General features: G+C 40.3%; 1 long non-coding RNA gene across 1 annotated transcript in view; it reads left to right on the top strand.

Moving 5' to 3' along the window:
* Window positions 1-338: 338 nt before the first annotated feature.
* The window catches only part of LOC119733347, a 36,166-nt gene continuing 15,987 nt past the window's right edge, over window positions 339-20,517 (top strand). The window contains exons 1-2 of the long non-coding RNA XR_005271788.1: window positions 339-380; window positions 10,354-10,519. This is a non-coding gene — a long non-coding RNA (uncharacterized LOC119733347). The remainder of the gene's footprint in view (window positions 381-10,353; window positions 10,520-20,517) is intronic.

The following is a 20,517-nucleotide window of genomic DNA, read 5'->3' on the forward strand; positions in this document are numbered from 1 at the left end:
CCTAAATTTTTGATTGCCTGTAAAACCTAAAAACAAATTGTAAAACCATGAATTAAGAATGTGTACTTAATGCCATCATAGCCTTGTAACATAGTTTGAAGCACATCTTTATTTACTGGTGTTATTGGTTTGTCCTGGGATAAATGAGGTCTGTCCCCTTCCTGTTCTGCTTTTAGGCTGTGTATAGGCCTCCTCTTAACAGGAACAATCAAGTCACATAACAAATTTAAATGGGCGATCTGACTCTGTTATTATGTTCGTGCACAAATGAGTTCTGGTAGCAGGGCTTTGCTTTGTGGGGTTAATTCAATGTTTTCTTTCCCCTTTCGAGCCCTGAACGGATGACCTGCTTGCTGGGCTACCCATTACTGATTCTTGAGGTTAGTTTTTAGTTACATGTACCTAAAGAATAAGCAGAAACAAGTTATCAAAATGGGTGATCTGGCGCTCTTCTATGTTCTCCCACAAATAAAGAGTGCTGGTAGTGTGCTGGTAGTGGGGCACTGCTTTGTGGGGTTAATTCGATCATTTCTTTCCCCCCCCCCACCTCTTGCTCTACCTTTCAGATATTTCTTAATAATGATAACCCAGTCAAAACCTAGAAAACTCAGAGTCATTGTGAAGATGTACCCTGGAGGAATGCTATCAGTCAAAACCTAGAAAACTCAGAGTCATTGTGAAGAATTATTTGATATTTTATAATGAGGATTTAAACGTACATACAGGCTGGACATTTGTCACAAAATGTCTCTCCCTGTTTATACATTACCCTAATCACATCATAAATTTGAAGCCATTTTGTAAACTGATATTCTCGTTTGACAACAATGTAAAATGGCTTAATAATGTAACTGGAAATGCCTATTAGAAACTGAATTTGTCCTAAGCACCTTTTTCCTAGCAGTGAAAAAAAAGAGAAAAAATACTAGCTCATCTTTTACCTTTATATGCAACATCCATAAACTTATGTAATTGGCCCATTAGAACCCTCCGATGCAAACATGCATACTCAGCCATGCTGTTACTCGGGTCAAAATCAGTCAAGTGACCGTTTTTTGACCCGATGGAATTCTATGCATAGTACTAAATTATTGACCTGTTTTGACTGCTTAAGTAACTGGCCATGAGAATGACTTGACCAACTGTGAACCGTAGAACAGTTGTTGATAATGAATATTTGCTGACTGTTATTGTCTCGTTAAAGTACTGTCATAGTCAGTAAGTTGATGGTATTGACTGTTTGAAACATGATCCCTGTCAAAACTGAGTGCTAAATTGCTGTTGACTGTTTTTGACTTGACAGTCCTTCTGATTTGAAAATCACAGGCGTGTGGAAAAAGGCACACCTGGACTTTTCTAGGTGTGTATTTTTTCTAGGTGTGTGATTTTCTAGGTGAGTGATCTGTGGTCCAGGGAAATTCAGGCATGCAATTGTTCACACTTCGCGGGAAGCTTTTAGGTGTGCGATGGTGTGGGGGTGTGATCGCACGCCTCAAATCAGAAGGACTGACTTGACAAAGTGCTGTCCACAGTTGGTGTTTGGTATTGACTGAAACATGATCCCTGTCAACCCCCCCTCCAACCCCCCCCCCCCCTACCTATTACCCTGTTTTCAAATGCCATGTAATTGGAAGCAGAACTTTTTGGGTGGGGGCCTATTGGTATTGTCAGCAATTAGTAAGTGGCTGGTATTATCAAACAGCTGTGGCTACTGTGTGGCTGTTGATTATTGTATTGACCAGATAAAGTATTGTCTGCAAGTGGCTGGTATTATCAAACAGCTGTGGCTACTGTGTGGCTGTTGATTGTTGTATTGACCTGATAAAGTATTGTCTGCAAGTGGCTGGTATTTTCAAACAGCTGTGGCTACTGTGTGGCTGTTGATTGTTGTATTGACCTGATAAAGTATTGTCTGCAAGTGGCTGGCATTGTCAAACAGCTGTGGCTGCTGTGTGGCTGTTGATTGTTGTATTGACCTGATAAAGTATTGTCTGCAAGTGGCTGGTATTGTCAAACAGCTGTGGCTGCTGTGTGGCTGTTGATTGTTGTATTGACATGAGTAATGTTATAGAGTGCAGCGCTACTAACTGGCGGCTCCTCGTCATGCTCTCCACCAATGTACTGATTTCCTCTTTCTTAGCGGTGTTTCCAGTCATGTCTTCATGTCAAGTTGAACTTTAGCACAAACTGATTAACTTGGTGAGCCAGAATATATGTAACATCATCTGGTTTGGGAGCATTTTAAGGGAGTTTTTCCTTCCTTTCCTGTGCATTTGGGGCTTTAGCAGTTTTTCTGCGCACCAAGACGTCAGGTATCTTTTGTGACTAGTAGATCACACCTTCTGCTGGTAACAATTGGATGTTCCTCCAGCACCAGTGCAGCACTTGATATGCTAATGAACCAATGTTGTCTCCCACTAAATTCAACAATGCCACTTAATGCAACAATGCCACTTAATGCGACTTACTTCAACTTTGACATGCCCATTGTAATTGGAAATCGCACATCAAGTCAAGACGGACCCCATCACCCTGATTACTTCAATCAAAATTCACCAGCCCAGTATGTAAATGCACACAAAACTTGGTTTATCCACATCAGTCTGTGACGGTCATACTAAAAAGCGTCAACACAGCATCAACACACTCCAAAGCGTCAACACAGCGTCAACACATCTAAAATGCATTAAAATTGACACAACCCATACAGTATGGACAGAAACAAGATTTTGGCTTAAAATCAATAGGTATAAACGTCCGAAAATTGCAATTTTCAGTTCAAGAAAATTGGCTCTCCGTGCCGCTAAGAGATCGGCTGCCATGTTGCCTCAGTGGCAGCACGAACCATTCCATTATGCTAAAGGGTGATAGCATCGTTCAATAAACCTCAGTCCCTCAGTCTCTCACAGATCAGAGTGCATCCTTCTGCATCAAGGCGCCCTCTGTTGTTTATGACAAGATAATGTCATAACCTACACACCCCTACTTGAAATGGTGTAGTCCAAGCTTTGTGCGAAGTCAAGATGGCGGACAACGGCCGCTCAAGTTAAAGGTCATTTTTTCGCGTGAAAATACTATATTTTTAACAACAAAATGGAAACTCAATCCAATGGAAATTCTCTTTTATTCTATGCTTTGCAATTCAGTATACCTTTTTTGGTCAATTCAGAATGTGTTTTGGATGTGTTGACAGTGTGTTGACGCTTCTGTCATGTGTTGACGCTGTGTTGACGCTGTGTTGACGCTTTTTAGTGCGACCTGTCTGTGAGATCTAAACCCTCATAAACTCAAGCTAGACACTACCTTCTGCATGATTAATGCCCGGTCAATTTGAAACAAGACAACAGAACTTATTGATTTTGTTTCTGAAAATCATCTTGATATCATTGGTATCTGTGAGACATGGTTATCCATCGCAATCTCCACAGCATTGATTTGAATCTCTTGTGCGCTGAGATTGAAGGCAACCATCTGTCAGCCCGATGCAGTGTTGCCATGTCAACGAGGCAGCCGACAGTTACAACTTCATACTGTCTCAACTCTTGGATACATTTGCACCAGTCAAGTCCCGATGTGTCACTATTCGGTCCGACACCAGTTGGTACACTGATTGTTCCAAGCTAAGCACAGACGAAGACAGCTTGAGCACAGGTGGCATGCATCCTCACTCGAGATTGACCGCCAACTACATCACCAACAATGCCAGCATGTGATCTCGCTGATCCGTAAGGCCAAAAGAACCCATTACTCAGAAATAGTCTCCTAGTGTTCCTGTGATCAAAAACAACTGTTTCCTGCCACCAACAAGCCTCTCCATAGGAATAAGGAATCTTCTTTACCACAAGTACGATTCCGACAAGTCACTGGCTGACCATTTCAGCCGTTTTTTTCACGTCCAAGATTTCTTCAATTCGTGATGCACTACCTCCCCTTGTTCCAGATACAGATACTTCTACCCCCACCCCACCAACACAAACTACACTGACCAGTCTCCGTTCTGTATCAATCCTTCAATCCATCTCAACCCAATGCTGTGTCTGCCCTGGAGAATCTTGAGGCTTGCATTGATGAGATCAAGACATGGATGATGACAAACAGTCTCAAATTGAATGACAACAAGTCTGAATTTATCCTGTGTGGCTCAAAACAACAACTCGCCAAGTTCAATGTCACCAGCATTAGGACTGGAGATTGCCACATCCATCCTTCCAACAAGTGTCGCAACCTAGGTGTCACTTTCGACCCCCACATGTCCCACATTGATCAGATATCAGCAGTGTCAAAATCAGTCAGATTTCATCTCCGTAATCTTGGCTTCATTCGGAAGTATCTAAATCGTACGGCCACTGAGCAACTAGTCCATGCATTTATAACTTCGCGCTTAGATTTTTGTAATTCCCTCATGTACAACCTGCCACAACACCAAATCAACAAACTTCAACGCCTCCAAAATGCCACTGCTCGCCTCATCACCTTATCCAGACGCACCACTCATATCACCCCGGTCTTCAAGTCCCTTCACTGGCTCCCCATCGCTGATCGCAAGATCCTCCTTCTCGCTTTCAAGTCACTACAAGGAACTTCACCGGACTACCCAACGGACAATATCACGAAATATCAGCCGTCACGTAGTCTTCGTTCGGCCGGAGTGCTACAGCTTACTGTTCCCTGCACCAATCACTCTTGGGGAAACCGGTCTTTCTCAATCACCGCTCCCGAACTCTGGAACAATCTACCCCTTGAAAATCGCCAGTCATCATAATTGTCTGTATTTAAATCTTCTGTGACAACTCATATGTTTACCTCACGTTTTTGTGTTGTTTTTAAATGAGTTGATGTTTATTACTTCTGTCACTAATTTCTGTTATTCAAATTTAACTTAATTTATACTGTAATTGTTTTGTATGTATTGTGCGCCATGAGCGTCTTGCTTGGTGGATATCGGCGCCTTATAAATGTTCATTATTATTATTAATATTTCCAAACATGTGTCAAGTGACACATTTTTGGAAATGTCTGTGAATTGCCCCCCCCCCCCCATGCATTGCTATTTGTACTTGGTTTGCAATAGGGCTTGCTCAATGACGTCCAAATCTGTAGGAGAGCTGCAACTGCGTATTTTACGCAATATATCATGCATTGCGCAGTGTTGAAAATGTTCCAAACATGTGCGCTTATTGCTTGAAATGTTTTTCGAATTTCGACGCGGCCGATACGCGTTATGCAATTGGATGCTCAGTATGTTGATGCACGCGGTTGGTCTGTAGGAAATGACGTCATTTTACAAGACCTATTGGGGAATGCACAAATGGGTGACAACCTTCTCGCATACTGCTAATTTCCAAACGTTTGTCAAGTGACACATTTTTGGAAATTTCTGTAAATCCGCCCTTCCCCCATGCATTCTAATTTGTAATTGGTTTGCAATTGGGGGATCCGAGAATGAGTGACAACCTTGCATGATGTCAATTTCCAAACATGTGTCAAGAGGCACATTTGTGGACATTTCTGTTTATCTGCCCCCCCCCCATGTGTTCTAATTCCCCCCTCCCCAAATGTGTCAAGCGACACATTTTTGGAAATTTTTGTAAATCCCCCCATGTGCTCTAATTTGTACTCGGTTTGCATTCGGGGGATTTACAAATGAGTAACAACCTTCTCGCATGCTATCAGTTTCCAAACGTGTGTCAAGTGACACATTTTTGGAAATTTCTGTTCTAATTTGTACTTAATTCACGAATGGTTGACAACCTTCTGGCATGCTGTCAATTTGCAGAAAACAAAATAAGATCCTTTCCAAAGATGTGTCAAGTGATACATTTTTGGAAATTTCTGTGAATCTGCCACCTCCCGAATGCATTCCCAATTTGTACTTAGTTTGCAATTGGGGAATCCGCGAATGGTTGACAACTTTCTGGCCATGCTCTCAATTTGAAGAAAACAAACGAAGATCATTTCCAAAGATTTGTCATGTGACACAGTTTTGGAAATTTTTGTAAATACCCCAATGCGTTGTTACAATTTGGGAAGCCACAAATGAATGACAACCTTCTCGCATACCTTCTTGCGTGTCAAGTGACACATTTTTGAAAATTTCTGTGAATTGGCTCCTCCCCCATGCTTCTAATTTGTACTTGGTTTGCAATTTGGGAATCCACGAATGGGTCCAAACCTTGCATGCTGTTAATTTCCATAGATGTTCATAGGAGTTATTAAGGAAAGTTCTGTGAATCTGGCCCCCTTCCCCAATGTGTCAATGGAAATTTCTGTAAATCCCCCCATATGTTCTAATTTTTGTATTTAGTTTGTTATCCACGAATGGTTGACAACTTTCTGACATGCTGTCAATTTGAAGAAAAGAAAAGACCATTTCCAAAGATGTGTCATGTGACACATTTTTGGAAATTTCTGTAAATCCCCTCTCCCCATGCACTCTAAATGCACTTGGTTTGCAACTTGGGAATGCACAAATGGGTGACAACCTTCTCGCATTCTATCAATTTCCAAACATGTGTCAAGTGATACATTTTTTTAAATTTCTGTGATTCCCCCCCCCCCCAAATGTGTTCTAATTGAGTGGTCCGGCAATAAAATCTTCTCAACAAAATACACTTAGGCCCCAGGCCTCTCTTGATATTCCTCAATGAAATCCGACTCAGCAGCCTGACTCCAAATATATCTTAAGATCCCCTGACTCCTGTCAGAGTCTTAATAATTAAAGATATCAGCTACAACTGATGTAAATCACAGTTACTAACTGTCTAGATATCCGCTCTCCGACTCTGGCTCCCCAAAGTTTTTCTCCCTACAACTTTGCTCCCCAAAACTTTGCTCCCCAGCTCAGCTCAGCTCAGCTCCCCAATTTCATCAAGTTGGCTCCCCCAACTCAAGTTGTAAAGATGACACATTCTCTAAGTATCTCAGCTCCCCAAACTGGCCAAAGCACTATGTGTAAATACAGTTAGAGATCAGCAGTAGAGTTTGCAGCTAGCAGTAGACCAACACCCATCAAAGAACCGTATCCAGAATGAACAAAATCTGCCCTATTTATACCCTATTGGCCCAGCGCGAAAATCAAAAGTACGCGCTAGTAAATAGGCCACGCCCATTTTGTAAAAATCACAGTATACTGAATTCACATAGCGATAGTTTCCCCTAAATTTCTCCAAAATTATACAGCAAAATATCGCACAAAAAGGCTTAAATTAATCTTCAAGACATGCCTTAAAGTAAATCTGTTGTAAAAGTGTGAATAAATTATACAGAATCCCCCAAATGCTCACTTTTACAAGTAGTGAATGAATGTAAACAAACCTTAAGTTCATTGAAGAAAATTCAGTGATGTCACAGATATGAATATTCATGAGACAGTCACTGACTTACCCAACCTCGTTCCCATGGGTACGAGATCTTGCTGCGCCATGTTGCCTCCCATCATGCCTTGCGCGATCTTAACCCCTGTAATTGTGTAATTTAAATGTATCAAAATGTGGCACATAATTAGGCAGCAGTTTATCCATTTTATGTGCTGACGCCATCTTTAAAATGTTAAAAGTTGTGATTTTGAAGAATCCATCCTTTTAAACATAAGGTTTGGACATTGTCCTATTTAGCGAAGATTTGTATTAAATGTATCAATCTTTGAAAGGTGTGCGCAGTACGCTCTGAATAGCCAGTCAGCATCGTTTATGTGTACATCACGGCTTGCAAGTTGCTTCAAATTAGACAACTTTACATCTAAAGAAGCTTCATAATTATTTAGTAAAACGTTCTAATAATATAAATTACATTTTAGAAGTCTCAGTTTGCTAGAAATAATTTTAGAACTTTCAGCCAATCAGAAACGTTTTAAGCGCTGCTCAAATGGCAGTCATGTTGGATTTTACCATCACACTATTTATAGCACAGCTGACATGTGTAAACAAACACGTGAGTGTACACACAGAATTTCAAAACTACCTAGAAATAATACCTGAAAAGACAACAGGAATTTTCTAGACAAAAATGCCAGATCTCTAGGAGGATATATGTAAGATTTAGAGTAATAAAACTTAAGTAAAAAGTGGGATTTGGGGGCATTTTCGTCACAGTATGATCCAGAAACCTAGTGTGAACTTGTACCATGTTACAAAGATGTTCTAAATTTTGTTATGTCATCATGACATCATCAAGTATCAAGTTACAAGCAATTTCAGGGCAAATTCTGACAAAATAGTTTGCGCTGTATCTTTTGAACTACATAGAGTATCGTGTTCGTTTTTTCGTGAGGTTGTAGACTATACCGTGAGAAACATTTCTTGTTCCAGACACAAAACCGCTTGACCTTCACTTCTGCTGTTACCGGAAGTGCAATAAAAACCGAATGCAAGTCAAAAGTGGAAGCATTTTACTATACACATATTATGAAAGTGAGGAATACCAGACACAAAAAAAGTGTGATGACATCATCATCCGAAAGGGCACCCCCTAGTGGCACATCAAATAGAGTTTTCTTTCTTTAATTTTAGAATTTGAAAAGGATCATATATCACCTAGACTTTTCACTTCAACACTAGAGGAAGCCTTCAGAAGCTTGGACTGGGAGAACAAGGGTGTCCGTGTTGATGGAGAACACCTTACCCATCTGAGGTTTGCGGACGACATCCTTTTATTGAGTCACGACCCAGAGGAACTGAATGGTATGATGCAAGAGCTCGATGCGGCAAGTAGAAAAGTTGGCCTTAAGATGAATATGAAGAAGACGAAAGTGATGTCCAATTCCAACACAGGCATAACACAATTTAAAGTGGGGAATGAAACACTGGACACAGTAGATGAGTACATATATTTGGGACAGAAGATCACATTTAAGGTTGGGAATTCAGAGGAGATTCAGAGGAGAATACAACTTGCATGGGCAAAATTTGGCAAGTTGAGTTACATATTCAAGGACAGACAAATACTGCAAAAGATGAAGCGTCAACTCTTAGACCAGTGCATCATCCCAGTTTTAACATATAGCGCTGAGACTTGGGCACCTTCAAAGAAATCAGAGCAAAAATTGCGAGTCACCGTACGGGCAATGGAAAGAATAATGATTGGGGTCACAAAGAGAGACAGAATAAGGAACGAAGATCTTAGAAGAAAGACAGGGGTGCAAGACATAATAGTTGAGATCAAAAAGAAAAAGTGGAGTTGGGCAGGACATGTCATGAGAAGAGACAACCACAGATGGACCCTGAAAGTAACGGATTGGACGCCATTATCATTGAAGAGGCGAAGAGGAAGACAGCCTAAGAGATGGCGAGATGAAATCTCTGATTTCATAGGGAAGAAATGGAAACAACTGGCAAGGGACCGAAAAGCATGGAAAGTTAGTGGAGAGGCCTTCATCCAGCAGTGGATTGAATTAGGCTAATGATGATGATATATTTAATTTAATTCTATCATTTGATCCCTGTCATATCTTCGTAGTCCAAGTAATGATATCCATTACAATGTTCATTACAATAACTCTAATGCTGTGATGTCATCAAACCGGAAGTTAGGTGTTATTAATAATACAAACAATTATATTTCCCATATTTTCATACATTATTTTCACTTCACAATGAAAATGTATCCTCTCCGAATTTATCAGTATTCACTTACCGCATTTGACTGATGATGTCATCAAATCAGAAATAACTTTTTTGCGCACATAGAATATTTACTGAAATTTATCACACTATTAAAGATACATTTTTTAACATAATCATTGATTGTACTGGAAAGGGAATTAATTTTGTGAACCTTTGTTCTACATAGACATATATTCCTAACTTAACTGGGCAGTGTATAACAGTTCAGTTTGTTCTTGGTTTTCAATTGGAGCATCCACAAATGGGTGAAACCGGCTGAATGAGAATCATGTCCCAATGCTGATTTGGGGAATGTGTCATGAGAGGGCGCAATTCAAAATATGACTCAGCAACTTTGGCATTTGAAATTCAGAATATTGTGGTTATGTTTGTTCAGTTTTCTTGAAATATAGAGCATTCATAGAGCCAAAACTTCATCAGGTTAGTTATTAAGCATCCTTGTTTAGATTTTAAGCACTAGTTTGCTGGTTGAAATGAAATTTAAAAAAAAATCACAAATTACACGTTTTAATTGAAAAACACGCTTTCAAGAACACGCTGCAAGAAACAGCTGTCGTATTGCAACTCGTTGTAACTGATTTTCAACTGTTGCCGTAGCTTCCACTGTAGAAACACGATGTAAAAAAACAGAATTCAATTTATTGCCTTCAAGAGAGAACTGCACAAAGATAGAAAATGTTTCATTTCCTTATGATTAACTGTTATTCCTGTTTTGTTATTTATGCTCAAACAGCTGATTGAAATCAACCAGTCTGAGTTAGTTCTCTTGGTTAGGGAGTTATTTGGGTGGTAACGAAGCAGTGGACCAGGCAATCAGTCGAGCACACCATTGAGACATGGATCAACCTCCACTGATTGACGGAGTTGTGCTGACTAAGATTGACACCATTGATGATAAAGTAAGTAGCAAGTTTATGTTCTGCATAGGCTTTGACCTTGGTTTGATTCCTCTTTTGTTCCATGGTGTAGCCTTAGTTATCCTTGAATGAATTGAAAAGTTTTTGGTTCATATCCTCTGCTTGATCCTCTGTTCTATTGATCCTGAGTCTTTGTACCCCCAGGTGACGATAACGCGACGCCATGTCCAGTCATGCAATGTCAATTCAGTTTGAGAGGTAGTCTGGTAAAAAAGGATGGTTGAATCGTGACATTACACTTTTTAACAAATTTAAAAATGTGATGACAGAATTTCAGAAAGTTGACTGGATATCGCCGCTAGGCATCATCATGCAGTTTGACTTCTCGTTGGTGCCGTGCAAGCGTGAAATTAAGGTTGTGATGCAAGATGTTTTTCCTAGGGATATCTTACATTGGGACGATGATGTTTGATGAATAAGATCATTCGGGAGCTCGTTTCAGTCTTCAATCGTCTTTGGAAACAAACTTTTGTGGTACGCTTGTGTGCGGCATTGCAAGGAAGCGTAGGGCTGATTATGTCTATTTCTTTGTTGTCGTTCTTCTGGGGTGATGTAATAAGGGATGTTAAGGGCAATTTCTTCATAGATGGAGCGGTAAAGCATAGTGACCCTGCTGACTGTTCTGTGGTGTTGGAGGCATGGGCTCACAAAACCAAGTGTTGTATTAGCTTTGCTTGCTATTTGATTGATGTGAAGAGACCATGACAAATCTTTTTGAATTTCAACTCCAAGGTATGGATGATTGGGTACAACAGAAAGGTTGGCATTCATCAATCTGTAGATATTATCATGATGATTTTTGCTTCTTGTCATATGTAGGGTGTGACATTTCTGTGGCTTAAATGACATCTGCCATTGATGAGACCAGCTCACAAGGCTATCCAGATCTTTTTGGAGTTGTTGTTGGTCATTGAAGTTAGCAATGCGTCGAAATAGTAGGCAGTCATCAGCAAATAACTTGATTTTGGTGTCTTTGCTAATGTTGTCACCAATGTCATTGATGTAGAGTAGAAACATCAAAGGGCCTAGTACGGTGCCCTGGGGGACTCCTGATGTAGGGTCTGATGTTTCTCCATCTACAACTACTTGTTGGGTTCTGTTGGTTAACCATGTTCTGATCCATGTCAAGGTGTTACCTCTAATCCCGTAGTGTTCTATTTTATGAAGTAATCTCTCATGGGCTACAGTGTCGAATGCTTTGCTGAAGTCAAGCACCTGCACATCTTTCTGAGCTTTGTTATTTTGATCTAGGTGTCGATGGATTTCTTCCATGGTGTTTATGAGTTGGGTTTCACACAAGTGATTAAAGATATGTTCCAGTAATTTGCAGGCTACCCACGTGAGGGAAACTGGTCTGTAGTTGCTTGGTGATGATTGGCCCCTCTTTTTGTATCCAAGGATTTGATGACTGTCACAAACCAGGTTCGACTTAAGAAATAGTTTTGGTTTCCGGGACACGTCACTGACAGAAAATTTAATGAATATTAAATATAAAGAAACAAAATTGCGCCCTCTTGCGACAATGACAGTTTTGTTTGGATCCAAGTTGGTAAGTGGCTGGTATTGTCAAACAGCTGTGGCTACTGTGTGGCTGTTGATTGTTATATTGACTTGATAAGGTATTATCTGCAAGTGGCTGGTATTGTCAGACAGCTGTGGCTACTGTGTGGCTGTTGATTGTTGTATTGACCTGATAAAGTATTGCATGCAAGTCGCTGGTATTGTCAAACAGCTGTGGCTACTGTGTGGCTGTTGATTGTTGTATTGACCTGATAAAGTATTGTCTGCAAGTGGCTGGTATTGTCAAACAGCTGTGGCTACTGTGTGGCTGTTGATTGTTGTATTGACCTGATAAAGTATTGCATGCAAGTCGCTGGTATTGTGAAACAGCTGTGGCTACTGTGTGGCTGTTGATTGTTGTATTAACCTGATAAAGTATTGTCTGCAAGTGGCAGGCATTGTCAAACAGCTGTGGCTACTGTGTGGCTGTTGATTGTTGTATTGACCTGATAAAGTATTGCATGCAAGTCGCTGGTATTGTGAAACAGCTGTGGCTACTGTGTGGCTGTTGATTGTTGTATTAACCTGATAAAGTATTGTCTGCAAGTGGCAGGCATTGTCAAACAGCTGTGGCTACTGTGTGGCTGTTGATTGTTGTATTGACCTGATAAAGTATTGCATGCAAGTCGCTGGTATTGTCAAACAGCTGTGGCTGTTCAATGGCTGTCTGGTGGCTGTTGACCAGTTAAAGTATTGTCTGCAGTTGGTAACAATAGGCCATATTCAGACACCTTGTTAGCTAAAATGGTAAAAGTTAAAATGGTCGCCCACCACAGGGGCCCATCGTAAAAATAAAACTGCCGAGCGTCCAGACATCATTTTACGTATAGCAAGTTCAACTCCAAGTAGTTTATCTCAATTTTTACGGTCACGTAGAACATCCGCCTTGGCAAAATCTGCGCGCTAAAATGAGCCTGAACTCTTCCATTTTCACAGTTGGCTACATGTAGTCTGAGCCACTCACCGTGTGATGTGAGTTGCCATGCCGTGTTTGACATCACAGCCTCGGCCGGTCATGTAGCATGGCACGCCGGTAAACATGACGACAGTCACTTGTCTACCGCTGCAATTTCCTCATTTTTTGGAAGTATCGTACATCGACCTTACATATACACCATTTGTGTTTACATTTTGGGGGCTGTTTTCTGTACCTTTCGTGGTACAAAAAAAATAAATATGTTTTGAAAAGTTGTTCGAAAACCAGTGTTTAAAACAAGACGTCACTGAACAGATTTCACTCAAGGTTTACTGCATCAACTTGCCCGCACAACATGTCAGTCACGTGAAAATACACGTGATATTAACGTTGCAATATTGACCATTCAACGCCAAGGTTTTCCTGGTAGTTGAATATATTAGTGTATTATGATAAATATGCTCTGGTTAGCGGTTGTTATAATAATAATTTGGGAGGCTAATCATCCTTTCTCACAGCTGGTATGCTGAATTGCGAAGGATGCGGCTACAACGTGGTCGGGCCGCTGGCAAGTAAAGGCGCCTATGGCTGCCGGCCAAATCAACCCATTATGACCACGGAGCACAGCCTGAGATCGAAAGTGTTTGATTTTTCCGGAGGGAGGAAAACCGGAGGGCCCAGAGAAAAACCCACGTGGCACAGGAGAGAACCAACGCACAACTCTACTCACATGCGATCCGCGGCCAGGATTCGAACCTTGGTCACCTTGGTGAGAGGCGAGCGCTTTACGCACAAGCCACCCATGCTACCCGAAGTTGTTGCGTTGGCATCTTCATGTTGCGTTGGCATCTACATGTTTGTCATCGCATCGTGAGTCGAGTACGTGCAAGTGAGCACGATGTGAAACTCGGACCATGTGGTCTGAAAACTTGCGGAAATTGGACTTGAAATTGGATTTTTTTAATGGTAGGTGAATTAGGACATTGTTAGCTTAATAGAAAAACACGCCACGGAGAAGGCGTTACGTAACTCCGGGTCACTGCGCTGGCTAAAACGGGCAGCGTTTTAGCTAAAATCGTTCAGACATTGTACTAGAAGATAAACTCATTCTGGTTATTTGCTAAACCCTCCCTCCGAGGGGGTTTAAGTTGCCGATTTATTTTCGAGTTGACCTCGATTCGGTCTAAATAAAAAAGCGTTCAGACATCATTTTGGCGAGAAAGTTACACTGAATCGAGTTCAACCAGTGTTTTAATGGGAATTCAAATCGGTGTCTGAACGACCCCATAGTGGCTGTTGTTTTCTGAATCATGATCCCTGTCAAAACAGTTGTGGCTCCTCTGAGAATTATCTGAACCCCAAAAACAAACACCCCCCATCAAACAAAAAACCCACAAAGGAAGTATTGTAATCCACCAAGCAATTACTCTGCTCTGTAAGGGCAGGCTTCAAAATTAACTGTTCGCGAGGTCAGCGAAGGTTCGCGAACTAATTTTGATCCCAAGTTAGGAGTAAACATCGAGCTCTCCAGGTCATTTGCATCGCATGACAATGCGCCTTTGTTATGCTAAAACTATGCTAATATGCTACAGCCGCTGAGTTCGCGAAGTGCGCGCGAACCTATCGTACGCGGAGTTCGCGTAACCAGCTACCGTTCAGTGCTCCAGTAATATTCAGGCTTTGTTGCATCGGCGGTATTTGTTATTAAACCAGCTAGGAGCAAGGCGCTGTGTTCCCGAATATTTTCCTGAGATTTGTTTTTTGATAGGTGGCAAATTTCCGACACATCGTTTGTTAAATGTTGACAAGTGAAATCGGAATGAAAATTCCACACCGCATGTTTCTTGACCCTGGCTTGGGCAATATTTTAACCCTGCAGTATTCATCAATTCCAAAGACTGCAATAATGTATTGTCAGGAAGCATTTTCCCTCAAAATACGATCTAATTAAATTATTTGTACATGAATTGCACTTCTTCTTTTTTATATAATTAAGACCAATTGTCGTGATACGGAAAAGTGTACTATCCATGGCTTATGATTTCTGCATTCTATTTTATTTATTGGAGATGTTATCTGCATGTAGTCCTTTCTTTTTTTCTTTCGTAATGTAGAATTAGTGAAGAATCCATCATGCCTAAATACGTTTATCAAATTAAAAACAACTTCAAGTTGCTCTCGATCCCCCCGGCCAAGCTCAGAGTTTCTCCTCGAAAATAAATACTTCCGTCTTTTTTGAAATGCCTTTTTTATAGCAATATCAAACAAATCCACTTTAGAAGGAGGTTTCAATATTAATTCTATTTTATTGCACCCAGACCAAATATTGGAGCCGAAAAATAATTCACTTTTATGCGTTATGACCGCAAATGCAATTAAAACATCAACCGTTATTTTAGAGGAATATTAAAAAGCCTCCAATTAGGATGGAATAAATCATTTCCCGTTTCTCCAAAAGAACATATGAAAATTTCGTTACAGAATTGGAAAGAAAATGTAATAGCAATAACCTGAAGAGGACGAGTAATCAACTTCCACCATGCAGTTTAGAAACTGTATCATGAACATTTACGAAGCCGACACACGTCACTAGATATCCTTGACAACAATGTTACTATGGTTATGCCTTGCACCAGTCAACTTATACATGGGATGTTAGGACGGGTCTTATTGCCTGCCAGTTTGGCGGGAACGTATTCACAGCATCGCATTGGTGGTGACATTCCGTCGTCATGACGATCTACCTGTCTGTCTTGTGCTAGATGAGTTCCCATGCTCTTGTTTTGGCTAGAAGCCAAACCAGCAATACCCTTTTCGCGCCAGCCATCTTTGGAGTTGCCGGCGGCTGTTTACTGTGCAGGCTGTTGGGCTCACGAACTACATGCTCAGCTCTGCTCCCGTAGTGATCCCTGCTTCAGTATAATATGGATTCTACTCGCCATGAAATTCTAAAGTATTTTTGTAATTAATTTACCATAACTAAGTTATCGGTATATTGTGATTCATCTTTTTTTCTTCTTCTTCACTGTGTTCAGGTGATTTGATGACGCTGAAATAACCAAATGTCCTTCCCTTCGACGTTTTCAAATTGCGGGGGGATGGATTTCGCCAGCTCATTAATTAGTTTTGTTAAAATGTCCAATTGTGCATTTTTGTATGTCGTTAATCAGCCAACTTTCATCAACGCTGCAGTCCCTGTCTGGAACAGACTGAGAATGTGCAGTTGGAGAGGTTAACATCAGAGAATGCTGGTGTTAAAAAGGCACAGTGCTTCGGGAGACCCATGGAGACCCATTCAGCTCTACTCTGTTGCGTATTTCCACTCCTTTGACTATTATTCACCCAGGCACTTTATATTTAAAAAAAAAACTCAACAGTAATAGATTGGCCTGTATTTGCTTTTGGATAGGGAAATTGTTAAAAACTAAAAATAAAAATCAGTGCTCAGTTTTTTTATTCTTGTATTAATTTTTTCCGGATTTTTTGGCTTTTCCGCAAAGTGTGGAAAAGCCTTTGTTTTTGTTCTCATTTTTTTTTTCCCTTCTTCTTTTTGTCGCCTAAACCCCATAGACTTTGTGCATGTTTTTTCTGGCCTCCACTTTTGGCATTAATCTTTGTCATACATCATTCAAAGTTTGCATAAGCATAGTCCTTATAGCAAAGATGTGTCCCGAAGATTGACGTCATGGTGACGTCATCGACTAATTTATTATAGATTTTTGAATATTTAATTTTTCCCATAGACTTTGTACACAGAAATTTAAAAAATATTGTCGCTTTTCAAAGGGCATTTTCGACTCTTTGCCAGTTATTCATTTACACCACTCTTTGTCCAAGCAAAGACCCTAATTCAAACAACATTGTGGAATGATGACGTCATGATGACGTCATCCTGTGTTTATTTATAGGCAATTAAATTGTGACACTTTTAATATTTAAAAATGCATAAGAAATCAACCGTACGCGTCCGCAGCATTCTGTTGCCGGCAAGTGGTAGAGTAGGTTTAGGTCTTCATTTCATTCAGTGTGCGTGCAATCACGTGACCCTTGCTTCCGGTCGAAAAAGGCCCAAACCGGAAGTGGCTTATTATTTGAAAGTGGTAATAGAAATAAACTTGCTTTTAACGGTGTTAGTCTCTTGGCCGATAGTATTCTTCAAATCATCTACCGATGACGTCATGCAATCTTCGAGCGCCCTCTAGCGACAGGTTGAAAATTAGCAAAAATGTATTTTGAATAGATGTCTGTGGCGAAGTTTGTCGGAATCGCCTAAATATTGGTGTATATAATGACCTTGACCCACTTAAGACGTGTGCGAAGTTTTAGGCGAATGACGTCATCAGACCGGAAGTTATAATGAAAAGACCCTTTTTCATTTGAAAATTCCTGAAAAATCAACCATGGCAGTTTTTAGCTGTTCCCAATTTCAATTGGGAACAGCTCTTGTTTTCGTTAAAGTTTTTTTTTTTCCTTTTTTTTCTTCTTTTTCTTTTTCCACTTTTCCCCATAGGTTTTGTACACGTTTTTATTCTACAAGCCACTTTGGCAATTATTTTAAATCCGATCAACTTTAAACTCAGCATAGTTATTAACCATCATCTGAGGCTGTGTCCCGGAACTTTTCGTCATGCTGACGTCATCACGTGATTTATTATAGAATTTTGAATATTTAATTTTTCCCATAGACTTTGTACACAGAAATTTAACAAAAAATGTCAATTTTCAGGGGGCATTTTCGACTTTTTGCCAGTAATTCATTCACACCAATCTTTGTCCAAGCAAAGACCCTTATTCAAACAACATTGTGTAATGATGACGTCATGATGACGTCATCCGGTGTTTATTGATAGGCAATTAGATTGTGACACTTTAAATATTTAAAAATGCATAAGAAATCAACCGTACGCGTCCGCAGCATTCTGTTGCCGGCAAGTGGTAGAGTAGGTTGAGGTCTTTATTTCATTCAGTGTGCGTGAAATCACGTGACCCTTGCTTCCGGTCGAAAAAGGCCAAAACCGGAAGTGGCTTATTATTTGAAAGTGGTAATAGATATGAACTTGCTTTTAACGGTGTTAGTCTCTTGGCTGATAGTATTCTTCAAATAGTTTGCCGATGACGTCATGCAATCTTCGAGCGCCCTCTAGCGACAGGTTGAAAATTTTCAAAAATGTATTTTGAATAGATGTCTGTGGCGAAGTTTGTCGGAATCGCCTGAATATTGGTGTATATGATGATCGTGACCCACTTAAGACGTGTGCGAAGTTTAAGGTGTATGACGTCATCAAACCGGAAGTTATAATGAAAAGACCCCTTTTCCTTAGAAAATTCCTCAAAAATCAACCATGGCAGTTTTTATATTAGTTTTTACTCTCATTGTCTATTTAAGGGTAGGTCTAAAACATTTCAAAGCCCCAAGGCAATAAGCAAACTCGGACATGCCCTGCGCACGCTTAAAACTTCAGGTTGACAATAACTCTGCTTTGAAACATGCACAAGACGACCACAATGTACATGTACATGTACATGCACGTACGTTGTACATATCGTATGTCAGTCAGCCCGCGCACTGCGCAGGTGTTGCTGAGGTCAAATCCTGTCCACAGTAACCGTTTTAGCCGATTTCCGGCTAACTTTGACAGATTTTATGTTCATGCATAGTCAGGGACGTATTATTGATAAAAACAAATCATAATGCGGAAAAGCCCTATGTTCTGTTGCAAACAGACAAAGATCTCTACTTATATGTCTATGGGTCCAACAGATAATCAATATTGGGAACAGCTCTGTGGTTGTTCACAACCACAATCTCTAGTTTTTTCTTCTTTTTCTTTTTCCACTTTTCCCAATAGGTTTTGTACACGTTTTTATTCTACAAGTCACTTTGGCAATTATTTTAAATCCGATCAACTTTAAACTCAGCACAGTTATTAACCATCATCTGACGATGTGTGCCGAAACTTTTCGTCATGCTGACGTCATCACGTGATTTATTATAGAATTTTGAATATTTAATTTTTCCCATAGACTTTGTACACAGAATTTTTTTTTAAAATGTCAATTTTCAGAGGGCATTTTCGACTCTTTGCCAGTAATTCATTTACACCAATCTTTGTCCAAGCAAAGACCCTCATTCAAACAACATTGTGTAATGATGACGTCATGATGACGTCATCCGGTGTTTATTTATAGGCCATTAAATTGTGACACTTTTAATATTTAAAAATGCATAAGAAATCAACCGTACGCGTCCGCAGCATTCTGTTGCCGGCAAGTGGTAGAGTAGGTTGAGGTCTTTATTTCATTCAGTGTGCGTGAAATCACGTGACCCTTGCTTCCGGTCGAAAAAGGCCCAAACCGGAAGTGGCTTATTATTTGAAAGTGGTAATAGATATGAACTTGCTTTCAACGGTGTTAGTCTCTTGGCTGATAGTATTCTTCAAATCATCTACCGATGACGTCATGCAATCTTCGAGCGCCCTCTAGCGACAGGTTGAAAATTTTCAAAAATGTATTTTGAATAGATGTCTGTGGCGAAGTATGTCGGAATCGCCTAAATATTGGTGTACATGATGACCTTGACCCACTTATTAAGACGTGTGCGAAGTTTAAGGTGTATGACGTCATCAGACCGGAAGTTATAATGAAAAGACCCCTTTTCCTTAGAAAATTCCTGAAAAATCAACCATGCCAGTTTTTATATTAGTTTTTACTTTAATTGTCTATTGAAGGGTAGGTCTAAAACATTTGAAAGCTCTGAGGCAATAAGCAAACTCGGACATGCCCTGCGCACGCTTAAAACATCAGGTTGACAATACCTCTGCTTTGAAACATGCACAGGACGTCCACAATGTACAGTACATGTACATGTACATGCACGTACGTTATACATATCGTATGTCAGTCAGCCCGCGCACAGCGCACGTGTTGCTGAGGTCAAATCCTGTCCACAGTGACCGTTTTAGCCGATTTCCGGCTTAGTTTGACAGATTTTATGTTCATGCATAGTCTGGGACATATTATTGATAAAAACAAATCATAATGCGGAAAAGCCCTATCTTCTGTTGCAAACAGACATAGATCTCTACTTATTTTATATGTCTATGGGTCCAACAGATAATCAATATTGGGAACAGCTCTGTGGTTGTTCACAACCACAATTTCTAGTTATATTTGTTTTTACTTTAATTGTTGATTGAAGGGTAGGTCTAAAACATTTCAAAGTTTCGAGACGATAAACACACTCGAACATACCCTGCGCACGCTTAAAACTTCACGTTGACAATACCTCTGCTTCAAAACATTCACAGGACAGGACGTCCACAATGTACATGTACATGCACGTACGTTGTACATAGGCACATACATCGTATGTCAGTCGGCCTGTAGCGCACGTGTTGCTGAGGTCAAATCCTGTCCACAGTGACCGTTTTAGCCGATTTTCGGCTAACTTTGACAGATTTTATGTTCATGCATGCGCATAGACAGGGACGTATTATAGCACTTT

This window comes from Patiria miniata, unplaced genomic scaffold, assembly GCF_015706575.1.
Source record: "Patiria miniata isolate m_02_andy unplaced genomic scaffold, ASM1570657v1 HiC_scaffold_25, whole genome shotgun sequence".
In the NCBI taxonomy this organism is placed as follows: domain Eukaryota; kingdom Metazoa; phylum Echinodermata; class Asteroidea; order Valvatida; family Asterinidae; genus Patiria; species Patiria miniata.